This window comes from Delphinus delphis, chromosome 3 (assembly GCF_949987515.2).
Source record: "Delphinus delphis chromosome 3, mDelDel1.2, whole genome shotgun sequence".
NCBI classification, from domain to species: Eukaryota; Metazoa; Chordata; class Mammalia; order Artiodactyla; family Delphinidae; genus Delphinus; species Delphinus delphis.
This window is the reverse complement of record NC_082685.1, coordinates 140,818,944-140,837,399: the sequence shown is the minus strand read 5'-3', so window position 1 is coordinate 140,837,399 and position 18,456 is coordinate 140,818,944. Positions and strand designations below refer to the sequence as shown.

Genomic DNA, 18,456 nt, shown 5'->3' with positions numbered 1-18,456 from the left:
AAGTATGTAGAAATGAGGATTTTAAACATAAATATGTAAGAAATGCATTCTAATTATTCTAATTAATGCTTTAAAGAGTTTAATACTCTCAGTATCATGCGACATGGCTTTTTTATTTTCTTTCTGCATACCAGCTTTTATATTTACACAATTAAAACATCTACATATTTTTATTCTTAAATGCTTACAAAATCTCTATAGCATCATGATTCTCTGAATCCTCCTCAACCCTCTTGCCTTCATAAAGTCACCTTTTTTCTTTCTTTTCTTTTTAAGTTCATTTTTTCACACACACACACACACACACACACACACATACACACACTGTATTTTATTTTTACAAGAGATAAATAAACTGACACCAAGCATTGTAAATGGATGGCCACAACAAAAGCAACAATGGTTGCAATTACCAAACACGAAAAACACTCATACTGTGTCATAATATTGACATTCAGTCCAGTAATCCTCCACTGTAACAGCTCCTTTACTTTGCAGTGAAAATTGATTTGTATATTTTTTGCCTCTGAGTCCTTGTGGGATTTCTTTTTTTTAATTCAAACAGAAGGTCACAAAAATTATAATCATCCACATCAGTTCACTCAGTCCCATGTAATTAATTTGTTTTTATCTTGATCTTTTGTTAGCACTTTTATGAATTCATCAGGTTTCCTTTAGAGTTCTGAAAATGCTTATTCATTCAGTTCAGCAGTATAGTCAGTTACCAGAAACCTGTACTTGTCAGAGACTTTTCATAAATTCCTTGAAGATGAAACCCTTTTATAGGAACATTTTTGCAAAAGCATCAGACTACACCCAGAAATGTCTGTAAATGACAAAAGACTTAAAAATGACCACAGTTAAAGATTTGAAGAAAGTTCATAATAATGCAATTGACAAGGAAATTTATTTATTTCTGAGATATACATTTTACATTTTAAAGTAATAACTAGAATTATGATTTATAACTTTATACCAGAACATATAAGATGTTTAGAAATTTCATGTAACATCTAAAACATTTATATTAACATATTTCCATACAAATAACCCAAAGAAAGTTTAGTATTAGTTGTTTTTTTGTTTGTTTGTTTTTTTATACTGCAGGTTCTTATTAGTCATCAATTTTATACACATCAGTGTATACATGTCAATCCCAATCGCCCAGTTCAGCACACCACCATCCCCACCCCCCCCCGTGGTTTTCCCCCCTTGGTGTCCATACGTTTGTTCTCTACATCTGTGTCTCAAATATTCCCTGCAAACAAGTTCATCTGTATCATTTTTCTAGGTTTCACATACATGCATTAATACATGATTTTTTTTTCTCTTTCTGAATTACTTCACTCTGTATGACAGTCTCTAGGTCCATCCATGTCTCAACAAATGACTCAATTTTGTTCCATTTTATGGCTGAGTAATACTCCATTGTATATAAATACCACATCTTCTTAATCTATTCGTCTGTTGATGGGCATTTAGGTTGCTTCCATGACCTGGCTATTGTAAATAGTGCTGCAATGAACATTGGGGTGCATGTGTCTTTTTGAATTATGGTTTTCTCTGAGTATGTGCCCAGTAGTGGGATTGCTGGATCATATGGTAATTCTATTTTCAGTTTTTTAAGGAACCTCCATACTGTTCTCCATAGTGGATGTATCAATTAATATTCCCACCAACAGTGCAAGAGGGTTCCCTTTTCTCCACACCCTCTCCAGCTTTTGTTGTTTGTAGGTTTTCTGATGATGCCCACTCTAACTGGTGTGAGGTGATACCTCATTGTAGTTTTGATTTGCATTTCTCTGATGATTAGTGATGTTGAGCAGCTTTTCATGTGCTTCTTGGCCATCTGTATGTCTTCTTTGGAGACATGTCTATTTAGGTCTTCTGTCCATTTTTGGATTGGGTTGTTTGTTTCTTTAATATTGAGCTGCATGAGCTGTTTAGATATTTTGGAGATTAATCCTTTGTCCATTGATTCCTTTGCAAATATTTTCTCCCATTCTGAGGGTTGTCTTTTCGTCTTGTTTATGGTTTCCTTTGCTGTGAAAAAGCTTTTAAGTTCCATTATGTCCCATTTGTTTATTTTTGGTTTTATTTCCATTACTCTAGGAGGTGAATCAAAAAACATCTTGCTGTGATTTATGTCAGAGAGTGTTCTTCCTATGTTTTCCTCTAAGAGTTTTATAGTGTCCAGCATTAATTTAGGTCTCAAATCCATTTTGAGTTTATTTTTGTATATGGTGTTAGGGAGTGTTCTAATTTCATTCTTTTACATGTAGCTGTCCAGTTTTCCAAGCACCACTTATTGAAGAAACTGTCTTTTCTCCATTGTATATCTTTGCCTCCTTTGTCATAGATTAGCTGACCATAGGTGTGTGGGTTTATCTCTTGGCTTTCTATCTTGTTCCATTGATCTATATTTCTATTTTTGTGCCAGTACCATATTGCCTTGATTACTGTAGCTTTGTAGTATAGTCCGAAGTCAGGGAGTCTGATTCCTCCAGCTCTGTTTTTTTCCCTCAAGACTTCTTGGGCTATTCGGGGTCTTTTGTGTTTCCATACAAAATTTAAGATGATTTGTTCTAGTTCCGTAAAAAATGCCATTGGTAATTTAATAGGGATTGCATTGAATCTGTAGATTGCTTTGGGTGGTGTAGTCATTTTCACAATATTGATTCTTTCAATCCAAGAACATAGTATATCTCTCCATCTGTTGGTATAATCCTTAATTTCCTTCAACAGTGTCTTATAGTTTTCTGCATACAGGTCTTTTGTCTCCCTAGGTAGGTTTATTCTTAGGTATATTATTCTTTTTGTTGCAATGGTAAATGGAAGTGTTTCCTTAATTTCTCTTTCAGATTTTTCATCATTAGTGTATAGGAATGCAAGAGATTTCTATGCATTAATTTTGTATCCTGCAACTTTAAAAAATTCATTGATTAGCTCCAGTAGTTTTCTGGTGGCATTTTTAGGATTCACTACATATAGTATCATGTCATTGCAAACACTGACAGTTTTACTTCTTCTTTTCCAATTTGGATTCCTTTTATTTCTTTTTCTTCTCTGATTGCCATGGCTAGGACTTCCAAAACTATGTTGAATAATAGTGGCGAGAGTGGACATCCTTGTCTTCTTCCTGATCTTAGAGTAAACGCTTTCAGTTTTTCACCATTGAGAATGATGTGTGCTGTGGGTTTGCCATATATGGCCTTTATTATGTTGAGGTAGGTTCCCTCTATGCCCACCTTCTGGAGAGTTTTTATCATAAATTGGTGTTGAATTTTGTCAAAAGCTTTTTCTGCATCTATTGAGATGATCATATGGTTTTTATTCTTCAATTTACTAATATGGTGTATTACATTGATTGACTTGCATATATTGAAGAATCCTTGCATCCCTGGGATAAATCCCACTTGATCATGGTGTATGATCCTTTTAATGTGTGGTTGCATTCTGTTTGCAGTATTTTGTTGAGTATTTTTGCATCTATATTCATCAGTGATATTGGTCTGTAATTTTCTTTTTTTGTAGTATCTTTGTCTGGTTTTGGTATCAGGGTGATGGTGGCCGCATAGAATCAGTTTGGGAGTGTTCCTTCCTCTGCAATTTTTTGGAAGAGTTTGAGAAGGATGGGTGTTAGCTCTTCTCTAAATGTTTGATAGAATTCACCTGTGAAGCCATCTGGTCCTGGACTTTTGTTTGTCAGAAAATTTTTAATCAGAGTTTCAATTTCATTTACTGTGATTGATCTGTTCATATTTCTTGTTTCTTCCTAGTTCAGTCTTGGAAGGTTATACCTTTCTAAGAATTTGTCCATTTCTTCCAGGTTGTCCATTTTATTGGCATAGAGTTGCTTGTAGTAGTCTCTTAGAATGCTATGTATTTCTGCGTGTCTGTTGTAACTTCTCCTTTTTCATTTCCAATTTTATTGATCTGAGTCCTCTCCCTCTTTTTCTTGATGAGTCTGGCTAATGGTTTATCAATTTAGTTTATCTTCTCAAAGAACCAGCTTTTAGTTTTATTGATGTTTGCTATTGTTTTCTTTGTTTCTATTTCATTTATTTCTGCTCTGATCTTTATGATTTCTTTCCTACTGCTAACTTTGGGTTTTGTTTGTTGTTCTTTCTGTATTTCCTTTAGGTGTAAGGTTAGATTGTTTACTTGAGATTTTTCTTGTTTCTTGAGGTAGGCTTGTATAGCTATAAACTTCCCTCTTAGAACTGCTTTTGCCGCATCCCATAGGTTTTGGATAGTCGTGTTTTCATTGTCATTTGTCTCTAGGTATTTTTTGATTTCCTCTTTGATTTCTTCAGTGATCTCTTGGTTGTTTAGTAACGTATTGTTTAGCCTACATGTGTTTGTTTTTTTTTACGTTTTTTTCCCCTGTTATTCATTTCTAATCTCATAGGTTTGTGGTCAGAAAAGATGCTTGATTTGATTTCAATTTTATTAAATATACTGAGGCTTGATTTGTGACCCACGATGTGATCTATCCTGGAGAATGTTCTGTGCACACTTGAGAAGAAAGTGTAATGTGCTGTTTTTGGATGGAATGTCTTATAAATAACAATTAAATCTATGTGGTCTATTGTATCATTTAAAGCTTCTGGTTTTTTGTTTATTTTCATTTTGGATGATCTGTCCATTGGTGTAAGTGAGGTGTTAAAGTTCCCACTATTATAGTTTTACTCTCGATTTCTTCTTCTATAGATGTTAGCAGTTGCCTTATGCATTCAGGTGCTCCTATGTTGGGTGCATATATATTTATATTTGTTATATCTTCTTCTTGGATTGATCCCTTTATCATTATTTAGTGTCCTTCCTTGTCTCTTGTAACTTTCTTTAAAGTCTATTTTATCTCATATGAGTATAGCTGCTCCAGCTTTCTTTTGATTTCCATTTGCATGGAATATCTTTTCCATTCCCTCACTTTCAGTCTGTTTGTGTCCCTAGGTCTGAAGTGGGTCTGTTGTAGACAGCAGATATATGGGTCTTGTTTTTGTATCCATTCAGCAAGCCTGTGTCTTTTGGTTGGAGCATTTAATCCAGTCATGTTTAAGGTAATTATCAATATGTATATTCCTATGACGATTTTCTTCATTGTTTTGGGTTTGTTTTTGTAGATCCTTTTCTTCTCTTGTGTTTCCCAGTTAGAGAAGTTCCTTTAGCATTTGTTGTAGAACTGGTTTGGTAGTTCTGATTTCTCTTAGCTTTTGCTTGTCTGTAAAGCTTTTGATTTCTCCATCGAATCTGAATGAGATCTTTGCTGGGTAGAATAATCTTAGTTGTAAGTTCTTCCCTTTCATCACTTTAAGTATAACATGCCACTCCCTTCTGGCTTGTAGAGTTTCTGCTGAGAAATCAGCTGCTAACCTTATGGGAGTTCTCTTGTATGTTATTTGTCATTTTTCCCTTGCTGCTTTTAATAATTTTTCTTTGTCTTTAGTTTTTGCCAATTTGATTACTATGTGTCTTGGTGTGTTTCTCCTTGGGTTCATCCTGTATGGGACTCACTGCACTTCCTGGACTTGGGTGGCTATTTGCTTTCCCATGTTAGGGAAGTTTTAGACTATAATCTCTTCAAATATTTTCTCTGGTCGTTTCTCTCTCTCTTCTCCTTCTGGGACCTCAATAATGCGAATGTTGTTGCATTTTATGTTGTCCCAGAGGTCTCTTAGGCTGTCTTCATTTCTTTTCATTCTTTTTTCTGTATTCTGTTCCACAGCAGTGAATTCCACCATTCTGTCTTCCAGGTCACTTATCTGTTGTTCTGCCTCAGTCATTCTCCTATTGATTCCTTCTAGTGTAGTTTTCATTTCAGTTATTGTATTGTTCATCTCTGTTTGTTTGTTCTTTAATTCTTCTAGGTCTTTGTTAACATTTCTTGAATCTTCTTGATCTTTACCTCCATTCTGTTTCCGAGGTCCTGAAGCATCTTTAGTATCATTACTCTGAATTGTTTTTTTGGAAAGCTGCCTACCTCCACTTCATTTAGTTGTTTTTCTTGGGTTTTATCTTGTTCCTTCATCTGGCACATAGCCCTCTGACTTTTCATCTTGTCTGTCTTTCTGTGAATGTGGGTTTTTTTCCACAGGCTGCAGGACTTTAGTTCTTCTTGCTTCTGCTATCTTCCCTCTGGTGAATGAGGCTAAGAGGCTTGTGTAAGTTTCCTGATAGGAAGGACTGGTGATGGGTAGAGCTGACTGTTGCTCTGGTGGGCAGAGCTCAGTAAAACTTTAATCCACTTGACTGTTGATGGGTGGGGCTGGGTTCCCTCCCTGTTGGTTGTTTTGCCTGAGGCCACCCAACACTGGAGCCTACCTGGGCTCTTTGGTGGGGCTAATGACACACTCTGTGAGGGCTCACGCCAAGGAGTGCTTCCCAGAACTTCTGCTGCCAGTGTCCTTGTCCCCATGGTGAGCCACAGCCATCCTCCACCTCTGCAGGAGACCCTCCAACACTAGCAGGTAGGTCTGGTTCAGTCCCCCTGGGGTCACTGATCCTTCCCCTGGGTCCCGATACGCATACTACTTTGTGTGTGCCCTCCAAGAGTGGAGTCTTTGTTTCCTCCAGTCCTGTCGAAGTCCTGCAAACAATTCTCACTAGGCTTCACAGTGTGATTCCCTAGGTGTTCCTCCTCCTGTTGCTGGACGCCCAGGTTGGGAAGCCTGATGTGGGGCTTGGAACCTTCACTCCAGTGGGTGGACTCCTGTGGTATAAGTGTTCTCTAGTCTGTGAGTCACCCACCAGCAGTTATGGGATTTGACTATGATTGTGCCCCTCCTAGCATCTCATTGTGGCTTCTCCTTTTTCTTTGGATCTGGGGTGTCTTTTTTGGTGAGTTCTAGTGTCTTCCTGTCAATGATTGTCCAGCAGCTAGTTGTGATTCTGGTGTTCTTGCAAGAGGGAGTGAGAGCACTTCCTTCTACTCCGCCATCTTGGTTCCTCCCCTCATATACTCGACATGGCTTTTTAAATATTCCATTTCTTTCCCTACCTCCCCCCACTCCCAGTTTGTATGTATAATTGACAAATAAAATTGTAAGATGTTTAAAGTGTATATATGATGATTTGATATACATATATATTGTGAAAGGTTTCCCCCCATCAAGTTAGTTAACATCCATCACCTCACATATTGACCTTTTTTAGGGTTGGTGGTGAGAACATTTAAGTTCTTTTAGCAAATTTCAGTTATGCAATACGGTGTTATCAACTGTAGTCACCATGTTTTATTTTAGATCCTCTGACTTTACACATCTCATAACTAAAAGTTTCTACCCTTTGACCAACCACTTCTTCCTTTTTTTTCCCCATCCCAGCCCCTGGTAACCACTTTTCTACTATTTATAGATTGTACAAAAAGCTTCCGAATTCATTTTAGATATTTCTGCCTCTCTCCAAAATTTTTCACTTATGGTGACTATTAAAAATACTACCCTCTCTCCTTTCTCTCACAGTCCTCTTGGAGTTTTAAAAATTGCTCAGCCCCTGCACCCCTGACTTGTGACACTTCTTGCAAGGTGCAAACCTCACAGGAATAGCTCATTTTCTCTTTTGGCACCTATGTTTTTGGGTTGAGGTAGGGAGAATTAGTTCCCTTATAAATCTGGTAAATAAAAATTTCTAACTGATTACATTTATGGTAAAAATATTTTGTCTAGGGCTTCCCTGGTGGCGCAGTGGTTGAGAGTCCGCCTGCCGATACAGGGGACGCGGGTTCGTGCCCCGGTCCGGGAAGATCCCACATGCTGCGGAGCAGATAGGCCCGTGAGCCATGGCTGCTGGGCCTGTGCATCCAGAGCCTGTGCTCTGCAACGGGAGAGGCCACAACAGTGAGAGGCCCGCGTACCAAAAAAAAATATATATATATATATATATATATATATATATATTTTTTTTTTGTCTAGTTCATTTTTGTCATAAAGTTAATTTTTTTTGATATATAGGACTTACTACTTTTTCTCTAGTTCAATTAGTAAATTCTTGGGAATTCCCTGGCGGTTCAGTGGTTAGGACTCTGTGCTTTCATTGCCAGGGGCCCGAATTCGATCTCTGGTGGGGCAACTAAGATCCTGAAAGCCCCACAAGCCTTATGGTGCGGCTTTCTGATGGGCATCTGGGATGCGCACCTGCTCTTCTGCCTGCCCAGCATCTACTCTCCCTCCCCTGGGTAGAATAACTTGAACTGCCCAGAAAGGGGTGTCACTGCTTTTCCACTGGACTTGGAACGCCAAGGGGGTCCTCTGGGAATTCTGCAGCCATCTCACCACCACCACCAGAGGGCTTGCTTGAGGGTACAGCAAAACCAGAGGAAAGCAAGGCTGGGAGATGGAGAGGGACTGGTTGGATTTTTTTTTACTTTTGGAAAATTGTTAGAGATAATTTGACAGGTTTAATGAGACACTAAACTGTGTAAGTGTCTTATTCCTCATTAAGCTTGGGAGAACACATGCTAAAGTCTTCCTATGTTACACTAGTATTTAGCAGTGGAATGTTTTGCTTTGCAAAATTTTTTTTTTAAAAAACATGTATTCATACAGTGATCATTTGGTTAATAGGATTTTTTTTTTTTTAGATGTTGGGGTAGGAATTTATTAATTAATAAATTTATTTTTGCTGTGTTGGGTCTTCGTTTCTGTGCGAGGTCTTTCTCTAGTTGTGGCAAGCGGGGGCCACTCTTCATCGCGGTGCGCGAGCCTCTCACTATCGCGGCCTCTCTTGTTGCGGAGCACAGGCTCCACACGCGCAGGCTCAGTAGTTGTGGCTCACGGGCCTAGTTGCTCTGCGGCATGTGGGACCCTCCAAGACCAGGGCTCAAACCTGTGTCCCCTGCATTAGCAGGCAGATTCTCAACCACTGCACCACCAGGGAAGCCCTTGCTTTGCAAAATTTATGGTCACTTTCAAATACTACAGGGAATATATTTGCATGTATACAAAATAATTCTAAGGAAAAGCATCTTAGTATTTCAGGGGGAAGAAAACAGGTAGACTTACCTTACTATAATATGATTGGCTCTAAAATCTTAATGTGGACTTTATAAAATATACCAAAATATAATTAGTAATATTGGAATTCTCAAAAACAAAAATCTAGTCTGATGTGATGGAAAGAAAAGTGTGGATATTGAATTATAATAAAGCAAGTAAAGAAGAAACAGAAACAATAAATCTATAGGAAATTTCTGAGATTAATGATAACATTAATATATCACTTTTTTGCTAGGAACCGTTTTAGGCATTTTGCATATGGAATTTTATTTAACTTTCATAACATTCCTTTGGGTATATATTATTATCTAGCTTCCATTTGATAATTAAGAAAACTACCCAAGTTCAGAAAGTCAGTAAGCAATAGAGGTGGAATTCAAACTCAGCCAGTATTTGAACCTTAGTTGATTTCTTATGATGTCTGTGCCCTTTCTGCTATGTTCTGCTCATGCCCTCAAAGTGATGAAATGGAAATCAGTGATACGTTCCAATGGACATATTAACACATTTTTGTAAGGCCGGCTTTTCTAATTGGTACTTTTCCTCTTAGTGCAGTTTTGACAACTGTTTTCAGTTTCATTAGGGCAGTACTAGCTCTGGAGACTATAAAGTAATCTGTAAAGGAATTCAAATATATTGGTGTTTTGGATATATGTTTCAGAATTTGATCTTGGAAACCAGATAGCAGGAAAGTAGATATTCAGGAGTTAGTGGAAAATGGGTCCCCAAAGATGGATGACTGATGTGGGCTGACAGGAAAAAAAAAAAAGTCTCATGAATTGGAATTGAGGAGTTTGAAATAAAATCATGAAAGGATTTAAAAGATATGAAATAAATAAAATAAAAGGAAAGAACAACAAGTTTAGAGTTTGGTTGGCATCAAGAAATAGAAATGTAAAATTTGAGAACTAACACACAAAACTCTGATCTATCTGTTTATCTATCTATCTATCCATCCATCCATCCATTTATCCATCCATCTATCTATCTATATGTGTGTGTGTGTGTATATATATTATATATATATATATATATATATATGTCTTATCCCCCAAGTCTCAGGGGATATTGCCTAGGTAGTCTGTGGCTTTACAAGAATTGAAAAGACAATTTGGAATTTCTTCCCCCAAGAATGACAAGTTTGTGTAGGGATATGGGCCTCACAGCAGTAGGCAGAGCTAGTCTCTTGGACAGTATAGGACAGCTCAGTGGCAGTGAGCTAATCAGGTGAATATGCATCCTACTGCCCACTCTCATCCCAAGTCAGATTCAGGAACTGTGTTCCTGGGCCTTTTAACTGGAGCCCAAGGCTTCAAGGAGATCCTGAGCATTTTGCTAAAAAGCTGAATGGGAGCTTGACTTCCACCTTGCTGTAACGCTTGAACTTCCACAAGAGATGTAATTTTGATAATAAAATTCTTAGACATAATTTTAAAAATGTGACTAATAGAACTCACTGTACTTATAGTAGGGAACAGTTCATACTGGTTACAGAAAAACTGGGGAGAGTTGGGAATGAAGGGGAGAGAACTTGCAAAACCTTCTAGAGCAGGAAAACAACTCTCAAGAATCTGGGAAGTTAACAACCTCTGATTCAAACTTCATTCTCTTTAATTTTGGAAGCTCAGAAGAGGTCTTGTGCAAGTCATGTGCCCTGGCTCAGGCCGGCCTGGATGGGTGGAACACAAGGGTCATTTTACCAGGAGCAAACTACTGGGAGAGGCTTCCATGAGTCAGCAGTGCCTAGGGCTTATCTGGCCTTGCCCTGAAGGGTGGCTCCAGGTTCACTGAACCACAAACTACCCAAAGTGGTGACATTATGTCAGGATTTAAAACTATAAATGGGGGGCTTCCATAGTGGCGCAGTGGTTGGGAATCACCTGCCAATGCAGGGGACACAGGTTCAGGCCCTGGTCCGGGAGGATCCCACTTGCTGCAGAGCGGCTGGGCCCGTGCGCCACAACTACCGAGCCTGCGCTCTACAGCCCATGAGCCACAACTACTGAGCCCACGTGCCACAGCTACTGAAGGCCGGGTGCCACAACTACTGAAGCCTGTGTGCCTAGAGCCTGTGCTCCACAACAAGAGAAGCCATTGCAACGAGAAGCCCTCGCACTGCAACGAGTAGCTCCCACTCACCGCACCTAGAGAAAGCCCATGTGCAGCAACAAAGACCCAACACAGCCAAAAAAATAAATAAATAAAATAAATGTGAAAAAAGAAAAAAACTATAAATGGAAAAACAGAGTTGAACGGGAAGGAAAGAAGAGATGCGGAGAAGGGGAGGGGGTGATTAATGAAGAAATGGTGATGGTGGTAATGTACTCATGTTATAGAAAATGGAAATTGTATTATTTCACAAACTTTGCACTTTAGATTTTTTTGACAACTAAATACTGGTTCCTGATATTGTTAGAATAATCTTGTAACACAAATATCTATGAGGACTTGGGAAATCTACCCCACAGATTCTGATATTTATGACTTTTGATTAAGAAGGTGCTTGTAACCTTCATGTCCCAAGGCGTCTAAGGAGCATCTTGAGTTGTGGTTCTGGATTTCCTTTTTAATCCATAGATTCCTCTACAAAACCAAAGACACTATCACCCAATTGCCATAAAACCCTGACTCTAGACCTAATTTCTAATTATGGTTTTGCTGGGATGTCTTAGAACTGAGCCAGAAATCAGAAAACTTTAATTTTACCACCAGCTCTGTCACCAAAGAGCTCTTTGTCGTTGGCAAATCATTTTACTTCCACGTGATTTAGTTTTTCCAACTGTCAAAAGGGAGTGATATGACCCCAACTACTTCACATAGGTTTAAGGATTAGGTGAGCTGATATGTCTGAAAGCATCTTGAAAGGTCTGAAGCATTATATAAACATAAAAGATGATCACACAACGCTGAGGGGGTGCCACAAATAAAGTCACTACTAAGTTATCCTGACTGGAAATCCTTTAACATCATTTATATAAGGTCACTTATTTATTTGGGAATTATTATGTGCCTGCCCCAAGACTTAGCCATTGAACTGGCAACATGGAATATAGACTTTTATTTTCTCTAGGCCTGGATAAGCATATGGCTATTGCCCATCCAGACAGGATGAAAAGCTCTAGCAACTGTATGGCATTTCCAGAATCTGGACTGGTGAATTCTGCACTAAGAACAATCTAAGTGCACGCTTGATGGAACCCCTAGCAGTTGCCTGCCCATGCGCAGTCATTTACACCTAACTAAACATGGGCTTTTTCAGGATGGAGTCTCACTGAGATCTTTTCACGTTTACCATAATAGTGGTTTCAAAGTTCTCCACATTACCGGACCCTACTCATGCCTTCCTCATTCACCACAGATTTTCTTACCTCTTGTTTTACTAACAGCACGGAGAACACTCTACCTGACCATTCCCACTTACCCTTCATTCTAACTTAAAGTCTCCTTACATCTTGCTTCCCTCATTTCCTTTACCACTGATTCTCTGGAAAAACATCAGTCTTACCAATACCAGCTGCCAGTCTTGGTTCGTATTAGTGCCCGCTTCCTTATAGACCCTGCTTCATTAATCACCGACTCCCTCACTTGCATCAGGTAAGAAACATTTATTACGAAACTACTATGTGCTCTGGACTGTGTTTCATTCTTTACGATGCACTTCCCACCTTAAACATGGTTTGATCTCCTCTACTCTAAAGAAACACAACAATATCCTTTCTTCTTTGTCCCCCACTCTAGTTACCAGCTGCTTTTTTTCCTTCCCTTCACAGCCACACTTCTTGGAACACAAGTCTATATTTGCCACTTCTATACCTTTATTGTGCTTGGGTGGCTTCATGGCAGAGGGAAGAATGAAAAGTTCTGAGGTAGAGAGGCTTGGGTTAGAAATCAGACTTCACCACTCTTATGTTATGTTAACCTTTATTTAATTGTTTATTACTCAATTTGGGGCCTTAAGTAAGTTGCTTGACTTCTCCAAGTCTTCATTTTCTCATCTGTGAAATGGTCATATACACCCACCTTGCAGAAGCACCTGAACATTGCCACTCTTAATAAACATTCCTGTCCTTAACTGTTACTTGATCAGGCTGCATCATTGATATATGGCAGTCTGCCCACCTCAACTGTAAAAACCAAGACCTTTTCCCCAAACCAACTATGCATAATCTTGGTTCTGTTAAGATATCTTAGAATGGGTTAAGAATCAGGAAGTTTAACTCCTTATCCAGCTTGTTAGGTACCAAACAAACAAACATTACTTTCACTTTCTTGATTCCTAAACAACACCAGAAGCGAGTTTTCAACATGGGAAGTAGAATGGTTTGGTAGAAACAATATTTGTGCTGGAATCATTCAGATCTGGGTTTGACTACCAATCCCAACTAGTACTAGCTGTAGGACACTGGGTAATGTATTTTGCTTCTCTGGGTTTTATATTCCTTGCCTGTTAAAATGGGACTACTGCTTCCTAACATGCAGGATGGTTATGAGAATTAGAAATGATATGTGTACCTACCCAGCACATAGTGGGTGTTCTACTTAAGAATTATCTTAGAACCTAGAACCGTTGTGTTCTACATGGGACAGGCTCTCATTAAACCTCTGAGGGCACGTTTATGTCTCTCTGTGTACTGAGACTGGGATCATCATACTCTATTACGATTGACATTGGATCCAGTAGAGAATATCATTTACAGTATAGGCATATAAGTAGTATTGCCGTTTATGTTAAATCATAAAATTTTTCAGAAGATCCTCAGTAGCTTTCAAAAGTAAGGATTTGAAACCCCCGGGGCACAGGCTTAGAAAATCTTGTTTTACAGAATTTTTTTCTTGCCTGATTCAAAGTCATCTATTCTTATCTTCAAAGAATTTATAAACCCATAGTGGATGTAAACCCATAGAGGATGGGAAATTTTGAAAACCAATTTAGTTGAAAACAAAGTACTGTAACTATATTAGTAAAAAAAAACACAAACCTTTGCTTTGAAAGCAAACTGCCAAGAAAATGTTGGCCAGCTTAGAATAGTCCATCAACATGGAAAGAAAAGTAATACTGAAACGTTCATGTTTTCATAGATAATCAAGGCAGATATTAAAAAGAAGGTGAAGAGGTAGAGATCAAAACAAATATGATCAATTAGAGGAAAATAAGTAAAGAAAGCCTTTGATCACTACCTGAAACTTCCCTATCTCAGATCTAACTGTAACATTCAATGTCTCTGAATACTTTTTTAATTCTTAAAACTTCACTTGCCCAATAACTTTGTTGGCTATCCATTTGTTTATATCGTTATTTTCATAATTAGACATAATCATGAAATGTAAGTTGTTTTTATAAATGTTTTTATTTCTTTTTCTTTTTTTTTTTTTTTTTTTGCGGTACGCGGGCCTCTCACTGTTGTGGCCTCTCCCGTTGCGGAGCACAGGCTCCGGACGCGCAGGCTCAGCGGCCACAGCTCATGGGCCCAGCCGCTCCACGGCATGTGGGATCTTCCCGGACCGGGGCACGAACCCGCGTCCCCTGCATCGGCAGGCGGACTCTCAACCACTGCGCCACCAGGGAAGCCCTGTTTTTATTTATTTTCAATTCATAAAATAACATGAAATCAAATCAGACAGTAATTTGACTGAAGGCTGCTGACTTCTGAACCTTTCCTTGTAAAAAAATGTTAAGTATTATATGAAAAGGAAAAAAGTCAGTATATAGGAAAAGTTTTTTGTCAGATGCTGATAGCTTACAAGGTGCCTTTCTTGTTCTGAGATAGAGCATATTTGGGCAGAAGACAATAACTGAATTTCTTTTCTTCAAATGCTAAAATTGTTTTAAAAGTATACTAAAACATATAGGAGTAAAGGAAGTACTAGAACTCAAGGTTTAGAAAATCCTCATATGAACTGTTTTATATGTTGAAGGAATAGTGAGTGTTTTGAGTAAGTCAATACTTTAAAAATAAAAATCAATAAAAATCAATCCAGAAACATAACATCTATAAGCAGAGAAGGAGTAAACATTGTTGATGCAGAGACAATATTACAGCTTCAGAATGTGAGCAAATAGAGGGACAACTAAAGCAGATGCTTCAAACTCAACTGTCAGTGGAAGCCAGACAGGAACATGCATTTGTACGTAGCTCTGGGAATCGACTGGTGAGCAGGAGGTTCATGCCCTGGCTCAATGGAGTGGCTACTGCAGGGCTCCAGCCAACTGTAAATTTGTGGAGAACAAGTCTAGACTTTTCTGTGAAATCTTTCAATTTTTGAATGTCGGCAACTAAGTAAACAAAACAAAACAAATACATAAAGCAAACAACATCCCCCAAATTCTGCACACCAAACAAAGCGCACTTTTGGATTAAACTACTTTGTGATAGACACCTTTTTTAAGTTAAGTGAGAGGAAGTGCTATAAAGAAAATGTCTACTAAGGGAAATGGCCTGATCATAGGTTCCTCCAGGAACCTAGTTTTTTTCCTGCTAAAACTATAAGGGTTTGAAAGGGGTAAATTAGACCACCAGACCAGGTAGAATCATGAATTGAGGAAAGAGGACCAGAACTGCCAACAAAGAAGACAGAGCTTCCCTGCAGCGCCTGGACAGAGACTCCAAAGGAAGAAGCGCTGGAGAAGCAAAGTAACCACGACCCAGTGTAGCTGAAAGAAGCACAACTATGTAGACAGATGGATGTAAACAGAAGGTTCAGTTCAATTAAGGTTTGTCATTTCTATGGCAATGACTATTCTTGTCATTGCTAGTTTTGGAAGATCACCAAGGGAGAAGAGTGAAGGGTCCCTGAATCAAGAGACAGCACAAAAGCATCAGGTGATAAATCAAGACCTAGAGGAGAGAAAGACATAGAAGAAGAGAAGACCCAAGAGAGAAAATATAAAAGCCACAGAGAAGCTCCTACCAGAGGCGTGACCTCATGCAGGTCTTGCCCTCTTCCTTCTTTTCTTAAAAAAAAAAAAAAAAAGGTATTTTAATTTATACAAATAACATTAATTATTTCTTGAAAAAGTTTTAGAACAGAAAAAATAAAATTTCACGTGACATCTCACTCCCCATTCCAACCATTGTTTATCTTTGCAGAACTTTTTCTATGCATTTACTCACCTACGGATGTATGCATAGAAATATCTGATTAAAAGCCTAAATATTGCTGTATGCTGAGCGTCATATTGCATAGCATGGGCCTAGCTCATTCTTTGTAACAGTGGCAGAGTGCTTTTTGATCAGGATATTTCATGGTTTGTTTAGTCTTTACCCACTTTCTACCAACAATGCAGCCGTAAGCAGCTACCTACATGCTTCTCCGTATATCCGTGGCAGTAGCCTTCTAGATTAGGTATGTAAAAGTAGAATTACTGAGATGAAGGATTTGCACATTTTATATTCACATGGTTTCTGTGAAATTGTCCTCCAGCGGAGCTTTACCAGTAGAGACTCTCTGAAGGCTTGCCCCCTCATACCCTCTCTACCACTGGACATTTTTAATCATTTTTTTTCAGTTGTGTCAACACCAACACTTAACTTTTCTGAGCCTCAATTTCATCTGTAAAATGATAAAAATCCTACTTCCCAGTGTTAGGATAATTACATTAATTAACAAAAGTGCCTGTCACAAGTGCCTAGCTCACACTAGGTAATCCATGAACTTTCATTTCCTTCCCTTATTATGTATTCCTCAGTGAAGGACAATTTAATCTAGCTAGTTGTATTTGTATAATTTTCTTATGGTGCTAATAAACCTTTTCTATTAGTAACATGTGTTTAACCATTGAGTAAATCCATTTTTAATTTTTAACCCATATTCACAGTCTATTTTTAATTAAAGTGCTCTGAGGAATATTTCTTTTAGAGTTTAGTATTGCTATAGTATTATGTCCTGTGTTATAAGCCAATTTTACCACTACATTCTTTTTTCAGTTACTGTGACATTTTTTGGCTTTCACTTGTACTTTTCATTAGTCTGGGGTAAATAAAGGTGTATTTTAATGAAAATTAATGTAAATGTATGCTTACATTAATTTTTTTTTACATTTTCACTAAAATGATAATTTAAAAGTTTGTCTAGAAGAGCTGAGGAACTCTGAGAATGTCTGAAGACCTCACGTTGAAATATACTACCTTGTCTCTCCACAGCTCAGTCAGGTTTACGAACCGCAAATAAAGATTCCTCCACCTCATTTATCTCATCTGTGTGCTTTGCTTAATGGTTCTCACTGATCAAACAATACCAAGTTTTACTGCTCCTAAATCTAATTCATAAATTTCTTCACCATATTATGCAAATTAAATTAATATAGTCACATTTACATTGTGCATCTAATCTTGTATGAAGTCCAAATATAATAGTAAATTGGTGAAATCAATGTATAATATTTAACAACCAGTCATATTGATTCCTGTTTTGTGTTTTCTTACTCCCTACATCCAGTATGTGAACAATTCCTATCAAAGCTACCTCTGAAACATATTCTAAATTCATCTACTTGTCTCCCTTCCACCCTGGTCCAAGCCACATCATTTCCCACCTGACAATCTTCCAACCTGTCTTTCAGCTTCATTCGTATGTGCCTACATTTTATACTCCACACAGCAGTCAAAGAGAAGTCCCCAAATGTAAACCAGATTATAATACTCTTCCTCATAATGGCTCCAATTTCAATGGCTTCCTTTTACAAATTCTGAACCATGACCTTCTAGGACCCATTGGATTTGGTCAGTGCCTACTGTTCCAGCCTCATCTTGAACCACTCCCCCTTCACTTATGGTATTCCAGCTGACTGAGGTCTTACTATTTCTTTAACCAAGAAATAGGCTGATTCTTGCCTAAGGAATTTGCACTAACTGCTTTCTGGCCAGACATTCCTCTCCCATATCATTGTATAGTTGGACTCTCTCATCATTCATGACTCTGCTTAAATATTATCTTCTCAGAGAGGTCTTCACTGACAATCTCATCTAACGTAGCTTCACTTTGTCTGCTACCTCTGTCACATCATTGTTTTTATTTCATTCACAACACTAAGCATTCTCTGAATTTGTTTATCCATTTACTTGTGTATTATCTGCTCCTCCAACTAGGATGTAAGCTATATGAAAGCAAAAACCATATAATCATTCTTATTGCTATATTCCCAGGCATAAACACATGGTAGTCACTCACTAAATATTTGTTGAATGGATATATGAATAAATAATCTTCTGCTAGAAAAAAAATGTCAAATCCTCTTGGATCTTTCACTCTTGGAACAAAGGAAAGATTAAACACAATAAAGAATTTATTATGTAATTCATGTTTATCATTAATATTCACACTAAGGGTTATTATTTTTTGCATGCAGTAGTGAAATTGAATGTTACAGGGCACTGAACAGAAAGAATGACAGTCAAATATAGGCATAAGTCATATAATTAGTAGAAAGAATAACATTTAATACCAGACTTGGAGTTGGAAT

The 18,456-nt window shown here is 38.0% G+C and overlaps 1 protein-coding gene across 1 annotated transcript in view; it reads right to left on the bottom strand.

Annotated features, from left to right (window-relative positions):
* The window catches only part of FYB1 (FYN binding protein 1), a 133,585-nt gene that overhangs the window by 52,538 nt on the left and 62,591 nt on the right, over nt 1-18,456 (bottom strand). The window lies entirely within an intron of this gene.